Source organism: Camelus bactrianus, chromosome 30, assembly GCF_048773025.1.
Source record: "Camelus bactrianus isolate YW-2024 breed Bactrian camel chromosome 30, ASM4877302v1, whole genome shotgun sequence".
Lineage (NCBI taxonomy): Eukaryota > Metazoa > Chordata > Mammalia > Artiodactyla > Camelidae > Camelus > Camelus bactrianus.
Window position 1 is genome coordinate 18,776,200 of NC_133568.1, and position 16,549 is coordinate 18,792,748.

A 16,549-nucleotide genomic window follows, 5' to 3' on the forward strand; every position below is an offset into this window, starting at 1 on the left:
AAATTTAATCTCATGGTTATACCTTCATAATTGAGAGTTTCTCAAAGCAGGTAGAGAAAAGGCAAAAATGGCCACATAACCTTTCCTTCCTTCAGAAGCTAGAATCTCTTCCCTTCAATCTGGGCAGCCCACGTCACTTGATTTGACTAAAGAATGCAATGGAAGGGAAACTAGGCAAATTTCGAGCCTGACCTCAAGAAACTTTTCTATGTGTCTCTCTCGGGACCGTGAGACTACCATGTGTACAAGCCTGGACTAACCTGCTGGGGGCTAAGAGGCCAACTGAAATAAAGACAAGCCTTTCTAGTTAACATCCCCTTTGACCAGCTAGCTCCAGTCAACCAGGGAGCTTGCCATAGGTGACTGAGAGAGCCCAGCTGAGATCTGCTGAAGGACTTTCTAGCTGAACCAGATCGAAGTGCATATCCAATGACAAAAGTATGGCTATTGTTTTAAGTCATAGTGTTTAATGATGAATTTTTAAGCTATAGAAGCCAGCTGATAGAAAAGTTTTCCTAGAAAGATGGTCCCGGAATATCATGGCTTCCAGTTGGAACCAAGATACTACTATTGTTCATGCTCTACATTCTGCGATAGTGTCTGCGTATTGAATTCGTGACATAGGAATATAAACGCAAAGAAAATGAAGCAGGGTGGAAAGAAAATGATGACTCTCTACTTAACTAAACTAGGTAGGGATAAAATTGATAACCTTTATGGTTTGAATTCATAAGCCCATTTTACCCTCAATTTAGTTTTATGTCTTCAAAAGCTTCTGTCCAATTTTACAGAGTTCATAGAAGAAATAATTTTCTTTTGAAATTTCAGAATTGCTTTCTGGTTCAATTAAACCTTGATGCCAGGGCAACTGAAGCTGTAACCAGCTGACTGTCCTCCATATCTTGGCCAAGTGAATACATTCTGCATTTTTCCTTTATCTGCCTTGGATAAATTATTCATTGATTGAACTCACATTTCCGGGAACACAGATGGAAAATGGCTTTAAATTGTGCCCTTTAATAAAGCGTTCTGTTTTTTTCTCATTAAATGTCTTCGTATAGTCAACTATTGCTTCTAACCCAACCACAGCCATGCCTTGGTGGCTCATTATTACCGTAGGTTCTTTTACTCTCCCACGGTATTCTTTTTTCTATACCTGAGTTTGCTACTCCAGAAACACCTGTACAATCCTCATATATGAAATCCTACATTTATGCAGTTTCCTCTGACAAATGAAAAGCATGAGAAGCAATACGTGGAACTGAGCAAAATTCTGTTTTTTTCCCCACTACCTCTCCTCTTTTCCTTTATTCTTCCCCTGCCTTCCTTTCATCTTTCATTTGTCAGAATATAAAACCATTATTTGATATGTTGTTTATAGTGTGGCTTTACATACAATTTATTCTTGAATTCCCATCTCTCTTAAATGTTTCATGTTTTGAATCCATAAAATATTGGTTTTTTTCCCTCAAATTAAATGTCATATAGTAGAAAGAGAAAAAAATTTGAAGTCATACAATTGTATTTAATCCCGACTGCACCATACTCTTGCAAAGAAATGAGTCCAGTAACCTAAATGATTCTCACTATTTTATTTACAAAATAAATTACCCTATTTTAGAAGAGTGGTATGAGAATGGCATTAATTGCATGTATTAAAAAAAAAACTTTGTGACATAGGTGGTGCTTTAAACATTGCAGAGTTGTGTGAGAAGGTCTAGGAAGTAAAACAAATACTAAGTTCTTAAAATGAACTAAAGAAGAGAAAGCCTTCTTTTGGACTTGAAATTTTAAATGACCCTTGCTGGGTTTAAAAAATTGATACTTTTAAGAGAGGAGAGCTCTTCTAGGGAAGAAACTTTCTAGGTATCTGGGCTTCTAACGGCTATTTCTGTAGGCTTCTAAATATTTAAAATGGAAACTTTTGCATTTTTATGATTACTCTAATCTAGATCTCATATTCCAAGACTGATACATGTGCACACGCTCTTACATAACAGCAAAGGTATTCTCTCTTTCATTATGGTATTTTAACTTTCATGAGAGTTGTCCCTATATAGAAAGAATATATTTCTAATTTCATATTCACAGCTTTTCTTCCATTTTCATCTATTTTTTCAATCACATTTTTCACTTCACAAGCTTGGAACATATCTTATGCAACAAAGCAGAAAGTATCATCCCAAGTACAAAGTCATATATACTTCAAATAGACACTGAGTAGACAAAAAGATGAATTCACTTTTTGTCAACCCCATCCTCTATTTTTCCTTTGTCACATTTCTTTCTGTGCTCCTTGGTAACCAGGAAAGACATAGTGAGTAAATTATAAGGAAAGAACTCCTCACCTCACAAAAATCTATGCAACGAGGTGAAGTTCAGATTCAACCTAACCCTGCCCTATTGGTTGTACTACTTTGGATATTATTTATTGCAAAGGTAAGAGATACAGTTTATTTTCAAACTTGTAGCATTAAACATGCTGTTAGATGGGAGAGTCACTTGGTTTGCATTTTCTATTTGTGGCCTCCAGAGGGCAGCATTCATTTTTTCAATACTGTATAACATTAATATCTCTCTGTCTGTCTATCTATCTATCTATCTATCTATCTATCTATCTATCTATCAATCTATCATCTATCTATCTATCTATCTATCTATCTATCCATATATCTACCTTTGAATTTACATCTGTGTTTCTGCCTAGGGGAAAGGAGTCCTCCACTAACAAAAAAGACCTGTGAGAAAATAGAAATACATTGTATACTATCGTTTTAAATGCTATCAGGTATTTTCTTTGCATTTCTGAAAGAACAAATACAATGTGGCCAACAAAGCAGAATCCTTCTCTATGAATTTTTCAGTAATACTAAAAATCAGCTAAACATGATTTTACTTTCCTTAAAAAACCCTATTTGATTTTATAAATAAATAAGCATTCAAATAGATACTGATAATGACAGCAGTCCCTTCAAAAACCAGAAAACAAGCACAGAAAGAAAACCTGACTTTTACCAGGGCAAACAGTGAGTTTGTCCAAGAATAAAGAATATGACATGGTGGCATGTCCTGAACAACACTCAGATCTCCGGATACACTGCAAGGAAAACTGAGATGCTCTCTTTGTGAAAGGTTTCCTTATGCATGTACTTGTTTAGATTTTTAATAAATCAAGACCGATAAGTAACCATTTATAAACTACTGGTATTTTCCTAACTATAGAAGGAGTGCATGATATAGAGTCATTTGGGAGTGCAGGGAATTAAATGTGTGTTGCCCAACTAATGAGACTTTTAATGACCTCTCCTCTGATAAGCTATTCAAAGAAAAATTCAGAGAGAAGGTGAAGAGAGCCTTATTCTAATTTATTCTTTCTTAATTCCCATATTTTAATTTGTCTTTTAAAAAAGGCAGAACAAAATGATCATTTTCACAGAAACATTTCAGTTAATGGTAGAGGAAAAAAAATCAGCCTTGGAATTTGCTTTGAAAATTTGAAGCATCTGGAGGCGGTGGGGTTCTGGTTACAGAGAGAACAGAGACCTTGAATGAGGACCATGGAGAAGGTAAAAGTATAAGACATGTTATTAATAATTCTACACAACAATGAATATATGTATGTTCTTGTATAACTGAAAAATTGTGCTCTACACTGGAATTTGACACAACATTGTAAAATGACTATAACTCAATAAAAAAAAACTTTTAAAAAAGTCTACACAAAATCACGGCAACGAAATTTACTTCCTCCAAATTAAAGAAAAATAAAGTTGTTACTAGCGTTTAAAAATGCAAGAAATGGAAATGTATTATTTTGATATGCTGTGCCTGCCCCCTCACCTCTGTCTCTAGTTATTTGCAGGACTTGGTCACATAAACTTTCACAATGACACATTTTTTTATGGACGAGGAGCCCACGATCCTCAAATCCACTCTCAAGAAAATTAATACTTGGGGGAAAGTGCAGAATGGTTGAAAGATGGTCTTAACAAATTATGGTTTTATCTTCCCACCCTTACTACGTGGGAATGAAACTACATTTACAGGATTCTTCTTTAACAGAAGCACTGTAATTTACACTCAAAATCAATTCAGGTGGAGCAATTCGGGGAGCCCAGGTATCACAGGATCTCCATTTGTCAGAGATTATTATTCTAGAAGGCTCCCTAGGAGAGGCATAAATTTGCCCTGAAATAACACATCACATAATAACAGCAAGGGGCTCGTCTCACAGGCTGCGCACCTGCTCAGAAGGCCCGTCCTACTGAGCCTGTCAAGCCAACCTGCTCATTCGTGTGGCAGTCTCAGCCCTTAGGAACTGCCGGAGCAAAACCAGACCATCAAATCACCCACTAACATGTTGTCTTTGAAGCATAGAGAAGGTAGATCTGTTTTGTTTGGAAACCTAAATATTTTAAGAAGGATGGAATGGCTAAGTGGGAAGATAGCAGATGCTAGAGTCATAGAATCCCAGTTTAAAATCCTTATTTAGTCACCTTATTAGCTGTGAAGATCAGTGTCTTCACATTTAAACCAGGAATAATAACGCTCTCTGCATAGGGTTACGGTGAAGATTATCATTGTGTTAGGTCAGTACGCACTGCATATGCCTGGACATCCTGAACATTTCCTTCTGTGCTGGTTCAGGGGACCTTTTATACACAACTACAGATGCTGTCCTTCAAGTAAGATGACAGTGTAACCCCATGCTCCGAGCAGTAGCGCTGACCTATTACGTGTCCCTGCTCACATTTAATCTATGGATTGTGGTTACTGCAGGCTGGGTGCAATAGAGGGTGATTCTGGCCCTAGGACCGTAAAAAGTGCTATGTGACTTTTACTGAAGTCACACTTCGCACTAATTCAGTATCAAGTTCCAAACAGCACCTTCCTAGCTAACTAGTACTCGAGCCACTTGTAAGAACATTTTAAGGCAAAGATAGCTCTTTGAAGGTGAGAGCGAACCTTGTTAATGAGTACTGTTTTGGTTCATTGCGTTATTAAACCTTGTCATCTTCACCCATTTATAGCTCTACTGTCATTTTGGAAGCGTGACATTAGGGAGCATACTCATTCACCAAGCCAACCCTAATAGTAAGTGCGGTTTGCTAAAACTTAAATGAAAAGCTAGGCTCAGCAATTTATTCCAAATAATGAGCTACCAATTATTTTCAGAATCTTAGAGCCCCTTTTGGTTATAAATTGCTATTTGCAGATAGCAACTAGTCAATCATTTTCACCACAAAGCCTCTTATTATGTAAAATGGTTTTAATCATTAAAAGTGTTTGGAGTTTCAAAAAGTCAGACAGCACTGAAATACCTAATAATACACTCGAAGCCGTCTACAATGAATTTCAACTTTATCTGGTTCCAAAGAGAAAATTGACTAAAATATTTTTGGTAGATGAGTTATCAGTGGGTTTCCACTGCATATATTATTTCCAACAGGGAAAAGCATATGGTTAAGCAGAAAAAGAACTGACTGATTTGATTAAAAGTTATTTTTTTTTTTTTTTTGCTTAGAAAACCATAAATAGAGATCACGTAGAGAAACATGGCAAGACTTCTCAGGGCACTATAATTGTAGACATATATGATTTTATATATATAGTTATATATACATAGCTATATATGAATGGAACCCATATAAAGAATCTCTCATAAAGAAATAATTAATATTATAAACTAATATCCTCCTTAGTCATTTTACAGTATCTTCCTTTTGTATTATTCACCTAAAAACCCCCCAAATCACCAGTGAACAGGATCATAATAAGCATGATTTAAAAAAAAAGGAAAACATGAATTACTTACAGAAGATGCCCTCATCCTAGAAAAACATAGAGACATTTTCTAGGATTAGTTTTAGCTTGCACACTAATTCACTGGTTCAAGAAGAGATGGTTCCAAGACTATTATCTTTTTTTTAAAACCATATACAAAAATTAACTCAAAGTGGATCAAAGATCCAAACGTTATTTTTTTGCATGTGGATATATTTTCCCAATACAATTAGTGAAAATACTGCCATTTAATGGTCTTGACACTTTCGTTGAAAATTATTTGATCACATTTTCAAGGGTGTTTCTAGGCTCTTTATTCTATTTCACTGATTTATTTGTCTGTCTTTATGGCAGTACGACACTGTTTTATTTACTATAGATTTGTAGTAAGTTTGAAATCAGGAAATGTGAAATCTCCATATTCATTTTTCTTTTTCAGGAATTTTCTGGCTACCTGGGGTCCCTCACTATTCTATGTGAATTTTAGGATGAATTTTTCTATGCCTGCAAAAAATGTTGGCATATTGATAGGGATGGTATTGAATTTGTAGATCACTGGATAGTATTGACATCTTAATAATATTAAGTCTTGCAACTATGAACATGGGATGTGTTTCCATTTATTTGTGCCATCTTAATTTTTCTTAGGAACCTTTTATAGTTTTCAGAGCGTAAGTCTTCTGACTCCTTAGTTAAGTTTATTCTTAAGTATTTTATTCATTTAGATGTTACTGTAAATGGAATTATTTTTCTTAACTTCTTTTTCAGATTGCTCATTTTTACTGTATAAAAAACCAGCAGATTTTTGTGCATTAATTTTTTTATCCTACAGTTTTGTTGAATTAGTTTATTAACTTCAAAAAGTTTTTAACTTACGTCGTCTTTACGGTTTTCTATGGCTCATGTCATCTGCAAACAGAGATAACTACTTATTCTTTTCTGATGTAAATTCCTTTTATTTATTTTTTTTAACCTAATTGCAGTGGCTTGAAATTTTAATATTATGTTGAATAGCAGTGGCAAAAGAGGATTCCTTGTCTTGTTCCTAATCTTAGAGGAAAAGCTTTCAGTCTTTCACCATTGAGTATAATGTTAGTTGTTGGTTTTCATATACAGCCTTTATTATGTTGAGGTAGTTTTGTTTTATTACTAGTTTCTTGGGTGTTCTTATCATGAAAGGGTGTTGAATTTTGTCAGATGTTCTCTCTGCATCAACTGAGATGATCATGTGGTTTTCATTCTTCATTCTGTTAACATAGTGTATTACGTTGATTAATTTTTGTGTATTGAATCACCTTTGGATTCCAAGAATAAATCTCATTGGGTCAGAGTGTATGATCCTTTAATGTGCTATTGAATTTCGTTTAAAAGTATTTTGTTGAGGATTTCTGCATCAATAGTCCTAAAGGGTATTGGTCTGCAGTTTCCTTTTTTGTGTTGTCTTTGTCTGACTTTGGTATCAAGGTAATGCCGGATTTGTAGAATAAGTTAGGAAGTGTTCTCGCTTTTATTTTTCGGAAGAATTTGAGAAGGTTGTTAAATGGTTGTTATAATTCACAAGTGAAGCCATCTGATTTAAATAACTACTGAATTACTTCAAATGAGGACTAGAAAAATGGTGAGAAGAAAAGCAATGAGTCAGTGCTAATATCTTTAAAGGAAGAAGGATACTGGCAGGAAAAAAAAATCATTGAATAAAGATTGAGGAGTAGGTGGAGAAACCTGATTCCATTGGCTTCAAGGCAATTTGTTGTTTATAGAATGATCTAGAAATGACAATTAGATGCCATCCAAGATGCATGGTATAAGATGTGTTTGAGAGGAAAGTGTCATTATTTTAGAAGACTGCAGGAGTAATTATGTCTCTAGGAAAGAAACAGATTTCAACTATAGCAGGAACTTGCAGGTGAGAGGTTGAGGAAGCAGGTGTTGCTGATGAGTTGACTCTGAGATGCTGACTACGTCTCAGTGGAAGGTTTTGTGTGAGTCAGAGAGAGGATGCAACGGGAGTAGATAAAGGCATGTATAGGACCACATGAGGATTAGAATAGGAATGAGGAGGAGTATTTAGAAAGCATGCACTTCTTGTTGAGTAGATGCAAACTGAAAGGTAGGACATGGTGTGACTATTCTACTAGTAAATGCACATCATCATTTCTCACATTGTCCCTCTTCCTTAGGAACAATGGTCTGTAATTTTCTTTTCCTGTCATGTGTTTGGTTTCATATTAGGATAACACAGGACTATAAGGGTGGGGTGGAACAGGCAGGGGTGTCCTCACCAGAAACAAGCAAACCTTTTGGGGCTCTTTTAAAATTGTGTTCAGTACGGAATTCTATAAGATAAATTTCTGAAAGAATTATTGGTTCAATATGTATGTCCTTTTTTTAAAGTGTGACTGTTGCTTATGGAAAGATGATATCCACTCTTAAATATATTACTTAATAGAGCTAGGGCAAAAACAGAAAGAAAAACTCATAAATTCCACCATTCAGAAAAGAAGTACCTTAAATACTATATAATTTTTAAAGATAGTTCTGTGTATATGTAGATAGAAAAAGAATTAGAAAATATTTTATAAAAACATTGTAATGATTCTTCATGGGTATCTTAGCTTATGAATCCTGAACTTTATTTTATAAAGTTGGAAATAATAAAAGGATTCTGAAATAAAGCAAAAGAAACTAGAACTCTTGACAAATGTTTTTACACAGAAAATAAATTATTTTCTAAAAGATTCCACTAAGAAAATGAAATATGATTATGACAAACATTGCAAAGTTGAAACTACCATTTTAAGTATGTTTGAATTTTAGACACTATTTATTTCCATACTAAAAATGATGAGAAATTTTATTTTTTACCTTTATCCTCAATTTCCCCAAATCTCTTCATTTTATCATTATTTTCTATTAAGGTTTGGAACATTTGCATGATAACACATTTCACAGAGTTATTTCCTCTTATTTTCATATTTAAATGGATTTAGTAGTAAATACTCATCTTTATTTTTTTTGCCAGAGCTTATCAATTCTCACAGTGTTTTGATTCACATTATGGATGGCTGGATGTCATCATCAAGCAATAATCCTAAGAACTGGATTCTACACGTTATTGTATACTTCAAAATATATACGTTTTTCTTATATTGTGTTAAACCTTGCTTATATGGAATATTCTTGGAGCACATTATCTTTTATTTAGTAATTTGTATGCATTACTATAAAGAATTCTAAAATTGGATGTTCCTATGGAGAAAAATGATGTCAATAGGAATTTTTCCTCTGAAGCTGACTAGCATTTTCTGCCTAAAATATTGTTTTTCTTTTTCTATTATTTATCTAATTTATCTAGGATATGACAGTGTCGATTGCTACATGATTTTTTTTTCCCCTCTTGGGACAAAAGCCTTTTTAAACTGCAGGTTTACAACTTTCTTAAATTACATAATTTTTTTTCCTATTACAGTTTAAAAATATTTTTATTAGATGTTGAGTAGTAAAATATGATATTTATAAAATATTTGCGTAATATCCATGTACCTTTGACCCAATTTAAGAATAAAAGTGCTTCCTTTAACTAGATACCCTCCGTGTACCCCGGAATCAATCTCCTCCTTCCCTCCCTCCTCAAGGTAACCACTGCTGTGAATTTTGTGTTAGTCATTTTTGTCATTTTAAAAATTGTTTTACATCGTGGTTTTTTTTCCCCTGAACAACATGTTTAGTTTTTCATGTTTCTGAAATTTATATAAATGGAGTAACATCATGGGTATCCTTCAACTTACATTTTTTATTCAATAGTATTTTCAAGAGAACCAGCCATGGTATTCAATGGAGCTGCATTTAATTTCACGGTTCTACATTATGATACTGTATATATTGTCCATAATTTATTTATTCTACAATGAATAGTATTTGGGTTATTTACAGTTAAGAACCATTAGGAACAATACTGCTATGAACTATCTTGTCCACAGCTTTGGGAACATTTATATAAGAATTTCTCCCAATCTAGGAGTAGAATTGTTGAGTCACAGTTAGGAGTGGAATTACTGAGTTAAAGGGTGAACGTATGTTTAGCTTTTGTTAGATAGTGTCAAATGTTTCATAAGCGGTTGAGAGAATTTACACTCCCACCTAGCAAATGTCCAAGTCCCAATTATGCCACTCCCTTCTCAACACTTGATATTGGCCATTGTTTGAGTTTTAACTAATCTGACATGAGATTATTATTTTAATTTGCCATGATGGCTAACAAAATTGAAAATCATTTTATATTCATCTTGGACATTTGGATATCCTTTCTGTGGTGACTGTTGAAGCACTATGCCCATTTTTTAAACATTGCATTGCTGATTTATTTATTTACTTACATAAAAGTTTACCTTTCACATTAACCATCTGTCATTCATCTCAAATTTTTGTGTGATATAAATTCAGAATCAAGGTTCATATTGTTAAAAATTTCTATACAGATATCCTTTTGCTGCAGCACATTTTAATGAATTGCATTGGTATTGCTGCTGTATATCGGGTGTACAGGTCTGTTTCTAGGGTCTTTGTGCTAATCCATTTGACTATTTGTCTGTTTTGGGGCCAATACAACACTTCATTTCTGTGTCTTTTATAGTAAGTCTTGATACTTGGTGGTGTAAATCCTCCAACTTTGTTTTTCTTCCTCCAGATTACCTTGGCTACTCTAGGTCTCTGAGATTTTGATATATATTTTAGAATTAGCTAGTTACATTTCCCAAATCATTCTGTTCCCCTGTGTCTTTGAGAGACAGGTGGTCACAGAGAGCTATAAACCATGGTGCAAACTTCCTAAGTTATTATTTACATTCCATAAAATATGCTTCTGACATATTTTTCCAGCCTTACTTTCCAAGTACTTCTCTTCATTAGCCTCTCACTGGCCCCCACATGTTTATTTAAATCCCCTGCCTCTGTCATTTGACAGCTGTTTCCCCAGCTGGAGTGCTCTCTCAATGATTTCTCAAGTCCTTTCTACCTGTCGAAGTCTTACTTCTGTTTCTGAAGTTTCTGTTTCCAGAATCAGATGCCACTTCCCCAGAGCAGCTTTTTCCTTTCCCTCTAGCTCACAGTGAACTCTGCATCATCGGACCTCCCACCGCAGTTGTTTCCTGAACCAAATATATTTTGGACTAATCACATATAGCTCTGTAATTTCAGTTCTTATTTTAACGAATAACTTTTGGCAGGCATCCTACTTTCAAATTGTTTTACCTTTCACAACCCTTAACACGCTGCTTATATGTAGAAGGCGCTGAGTAAATAAGTAACTGCAGATTGCTTGACTGTAGAGCTTTCAGATGAAGAACAGTAGAATCAGCATTTGCACCACAGTATTAGGAACCACATGGTGAAATTAAAACATAACATATGTGACTACTTGAATGACTTTGCCTTCTCATTGCCTGTTGGAAACTGGAAAGAATCCTTAATCTGTACATCCTCACCTAGCTGTAATTTGCCTCCCTAGATAGATGTAGTTGGAAAAATCAGGAGTTTTATGAAGAAATTATGTTTTATGCAGCACCACAGGAGGAAGACTTTTATACAAGAAACTATTCTAATGTGAAGCAGAATGTTCGAACCATTTAAAAATACAGGTGGTATGTAAAAGGGATGCTTCAGGGATTTGGTTTAAATGTACTGTATTTGCTTTAAAAAAAAAAGTGGATTATGAAGCCTAGATGAGTCCCTTGAAAATTAAATGAACACTTTGAAAGAAGTTAAATAGCTTTATTTAAAGAGCTGAAAATATAGTAGAATTATCCTGTTGTTTTCTCACTAGTTCACAGTCCTCATGATCAACAGGCTAGATGCTAACTCTAATAATATTCTTCCATTAATAAGGATGCCAAAATTTATTTTAATTAAAATTAGACCATAGACCATAAATTAGACCATAAACAAATGGTACCTAATTAAACTTAAAAGCTTTTGCACAGCAAAGGAAACCATCAACAAAACAAAAGACAACCTGCTGAATGGGAGGAGATATCTACAAACGATATGACCAATAAAGGATTAATATCCAACATATACAAATAGCTCATATAACTCAATATCAAAAAACCCCAAATAACACAGTTTTAAAATGGGCAGAAGAACTGAATAGACATTTTTCCAAAGAGGAAATGCAGATGGCCAACAGGCACATGAAAAGATGCTCAAAATCCCAAATTACCAGGGAAATGCAAATCACAGCCACAATAAGGTATCACTTCACACCTGTCAGAATGGCCATCATCAAAAGGAACACAAACAACAAACGTTGGTGAGGATGTGGAGAAAAGGGAACCCTCCTACACTATTGGTAGGAATGGAAACTGGTGCAGCCACTGTGGAAAACAGTATGGAGATTTCTCAAAAAACTAAAAATAGAACTACTGTATGACCCAGCAATCCCTCTCCTGAATATATATGTAAAGGGAACTCTAATTTGAAAAGATACATGAACCCCAGTGTTCACAGTAGCACCATATTATACAACAGCCAAGACATGGAAACAACCTAAATGTCCGTTGACAGATGACTGGATAAAGAAATTGTGGTATATTTATACACTGGAATAATACTCAGCCATTAAAAAAAAATAAAATAATGCCATTTGCAGCAACATGGATGGACCTAGAGATCATCATTCTAAGTGAAGAAAGAGAAAGAAAAATACCATATGATATCACTTGTATGTGGAATCTAAAAAAAAGAAAAAAAGAGGACACTAATGAACTCACCTTCAAAACAGAAACGGACTTGCAGGCATAGTAAACAATCTATGGTTACTGGGGGAAAGGGGGTGGGAAGGGATAAATTTGGGAGTTTGAGATTTGCAAATGTTAGCCACTATATATAAAAATAGGTTAAAAAAAACAAATTTCTTCTATATAGCACAAGGAGCTATAGCCAATATCTTGTAATAACCTTTAATGAAAGAGAATATGAAACGAATGTATGTATGTTTATGCATGACTGGGACATTGTGCTGTACACCAGAAATTGATACATTGTAACTGATTGTACTTCAATTTAAAAAAAGTAAATATGCTCAAGTATTATTTGAGGTGGCCAGTTTGGTACATCGAAACATTTCCATTTTTGAAGAGTAAATATAAATGAACAGTTGCAAATATAATTGTAGATTTTAGGGGTGTATCTCCGATCTACAGAAATTAAGTCCTAACTGGTTTGCCTCTGGTCTGGGAAACAGACTCACAAGCAATGATGTCAAGTAACGCTGATGCCACTGAGAACCCATAGTCAATTAGCAATCCACCTCCTCGAAAACAGGATGTGATAGAATTCAAACAGAGATATGTTTTCAGCATAATTTTTCTTTGCTATTATCATAGTCCTCAAGAGAAAGATGATAGCCTACCATTTAGAAAACATTTCTCTTAATGATTACTTATTTGCATGAAATCTTAACATACTAGAATCTGTAGCTGCTCAACTTCCTGACTAAAATTACCTAAATTTACTTTTGCACAAATGCCTATGTATGCCCATCGTTTTGAAAAATGTATCTCACTAATATCACTAATTACAGACTTATTACAATCTTGCCTGCCAAGATAATGAAGGAAATTGTACATGAACCACTCTTAAATTACACATTGGTGAACAATAAATTTTTTTTTCTATCAATCATGATTTTTCCCCAATGCACTATGCAATTTGTGGATCCATTCATTCCTCTGAATTGTTTTGCTATCACTGGTATATTCAAATTTGCTAGGAAGAATTGTATAGACTTTGGTTAGAGAGAAAGGACAGCGTTTCATATAATGATGTGTAGTAGTGAAAATGCATGGAAAAAGTCATTATTAATTAACTTACTGAGGTTTATTCAAGGGCAGAGAGAGGCATCACAGGAGTAATAATCATTGAATAAAAATAAAACATAACAAGTGATTCCTATTATGTGGAAATTTTACATAACCCTTTGTACCCAGGTACCCAAGTGTGAAATCATCTTCTGGGGCCAACTTTTGGAGGGCTGCCATAATTTGCCTGTCTCACACTTCACACTCCCCTCAAAAAAAATCAGGGGACTCATCCTTCTGGATAATACAGTTCTCATCAGTTGCAAATCCTTTGACCACACTGAATTAATAAGAGGTTTATAAAGAAAGGGGAAAATAAATAGGCCCCCAGCATTCTGCATAAAATGGTAAGGGGCACACAACGATGTCCTGCTCTCTGTGTTCTCGCGGTCTCATTATTGTCATGACCTTATGTCTTTTCCTTGGTTTCCTCTTTGTTTTCCACGAGACCCTGCGCACTTCTTGAAAGCAGTGTGTGCTTTAGTCATCCTTGCCATCGCTCTGTCGGCCGTGTCTAGTGCCGTGAGAGTAGGTACTGAAGAAATACTGGTTACTCTGCTCGCAGGGATTCCTGTGGTCTCTGGTGATGTGGTTTTCTCCCTGTAACCTGTGGGTTCTGCAATGAACCTGCCCTCTACAGTGGGATGCATCTTCCATTCTTAAAGTAGTTCACATATTAATGGACTTGTCTACTCTTCAGGCTCTCTGGTAGTCATGAACTTGAAGTCATGAACTTGGAGTCTCTTCCTGCTGAGCTCCGTGTGCAGGGTGTCTTTTCTCCTCTCTCCTCTGCTCTGAGGTCTGTGGTTTTGGTGTTAGGGAGGATTATTGTGACTTAGGAGGTCTCTGTTAGATTTGTAACAACTTTTATTACTATTGGAGATACCTGAAAGGGTTTCTATTGGAAAGTGTTTCGTGGGAAAAAAGCAAATCCTGTTGGTATTTCAGAGGCTTATTCTATTCTTATCTCAGCTAGATCAAAACTGTGGGGCTCCATGAAATTGTATGTCAAAATTAAATTCTTCCCAATAATTCACATGGTTTAATTTAAAATCATACCCTAGGACTACATAAGCAGCCCAAACAGAATACTTCTCCAGCTCTTTCCGGGTTCCACCTATCCCAGGAGTTGAGAGAGAACAGGATGAGAGAATTGCCTACACAAGACAGTCACAAAGGAAAAATGCTATGTTCTAAACATTTGCAAACGCAGGCAAGGCATTGGCTCCTTACCGGACCATGATCTGGGCTGGTTCTCTGACCATGCAGGCATCACAGGGGACAATACTTACTGGTTTTAAATGACGAGAATACGAACGTCGTTTCTATATTTGGGAAAATCCCTGTATGTGTCTTGTTGGGAGAAAGAAGCCACGTCCAACTATAAAAGCTGAAAATGCTGGCTGCTTGCCTCCCTGCAGCTGGGATACAAGTGTATGATCTTGGTCCAGCCAGCTGGATGCTTTCTTATCAGATTTTGAATCTGCAGCTGGCAATATGGGTGACATCTTAGTTATTTATTGCTGCATATCAAATTTTACGATAATTTAGTAGTTTAAAACATATTATCTGAGTTTCTGTGGGTCCAGACTCCAGGCACAGCTTAGCTGGGCCTTCTGCTTTAGGATCTCCCTCGAGGCTGCAACCAAGGAATCCTTGGGCTACAGCCATCTCAAAGCTCGAGTGGGGAGGTCCTCTTCCTAAGCTCTGCCGTAGAGTTATTGGTTAGGATTTGTTTCCTCATGGGCTGTTTGACTGTGGACCTCTGTTCCTTACTGCCTGTTTGCTGGAGGCCGCTCTCAATACCTTGCCACATGTGCCTCGTATGGGGACAGCTCACAACTTGGTGACTTGCTTCAGCAGAGCAAGCAAACAAGAACTAGAGAGAGAAAGAAAATGCAGTCAAGAAAGAAGTCACATCTTTAATGACTTTATCACGGAAGTAACATCTCATCACACTGGCCACATTCTATTCATTAGAAGCAAGTCATTCAGTTCTGCTTACACCGGGGAAGGTGTTACATAAGGATGTGAATACCAGGAGGTGGGGATCACTGGCAATCTTTCAGGAACTGCCTACCACAGAAAGTATGGGATCCATTCTAGTGAGGGTGCCAGAAAAGGCAGCAGCTACACCCAGCTTTTAAAGTCAAAAAGTACAGAAGCTCTAGAAGCAGTGATAATGGCAATTTTGCCCTAAGAAACAGTTTCTGGGGTGTGATTTTGGACATCATTTTTGGTTGAGTAAATTTCAAGCCTGATTTTGGCCTTCTCAAAAATTGTTAGATATGACATAGCCTTAAATACATTTCTTTCATCTACTTAAAGTAGCCTCTTTGTTTCTGCTGCCTGTAAATAAAGGACTTTGCTAAGAGAGTGAAGCAAAAACACCAGAGTGAGAACAGAGACTTCATCCTGATCACCTAAATATACTAGGTACGTGCCGGGCAAATGGTAAGCACTCAATATATATTTATTGCATCACTGAATAAGTAAAAGGAAATCAAGTCCAGAGGGCAAGCTGAGTCTGAAAATAAGATCAGAAGTGCAAGTGAAGGATGAAATGTGGTTTAGGAATTGGTCACGGAAAGTAATTCAGAGTGAACACCGTGAAAAAGAACCTTCAGAGGGAACACGAGTCTGCTGATACCTTACTTTCTGCTTTGGACCCTCCAGAATCTTCCGTGAGAGAGCAAGTTTCTGTGGCTGTAAGCCACCTAGCTTATGGTAATTCGTTACAGCAGTCCCAGGAAACCGACACAGGGGTGTTATGGGATTGCGCCCCCCAGAGTTCATATGATAAAGTTCCAACCTTCAGTACCTCAAAACGTGACTTCATTTGGAGACAGGGCCTTAAAGAGGTAATTAAGGTAAAACGAAGTCATGTGGATTGGCCCTAATAACAATAT

General features: G+C 35.9%; 1 long non-coding RNA gene across 2 annotated transcripts in view; it reads right to left on the reverse strand.

Annotated features, from left to right (window-relative positions):
* The window catches only part of LOC141573285 (uncharacterized), a 411,281-nt gene that overhangs the window by 59,132 nt on the left and 335,600 nt on the right, over positions 1-16,549 (reverse strand). The gene's annotated exons all lie outside the window — the stretch shown is intronic.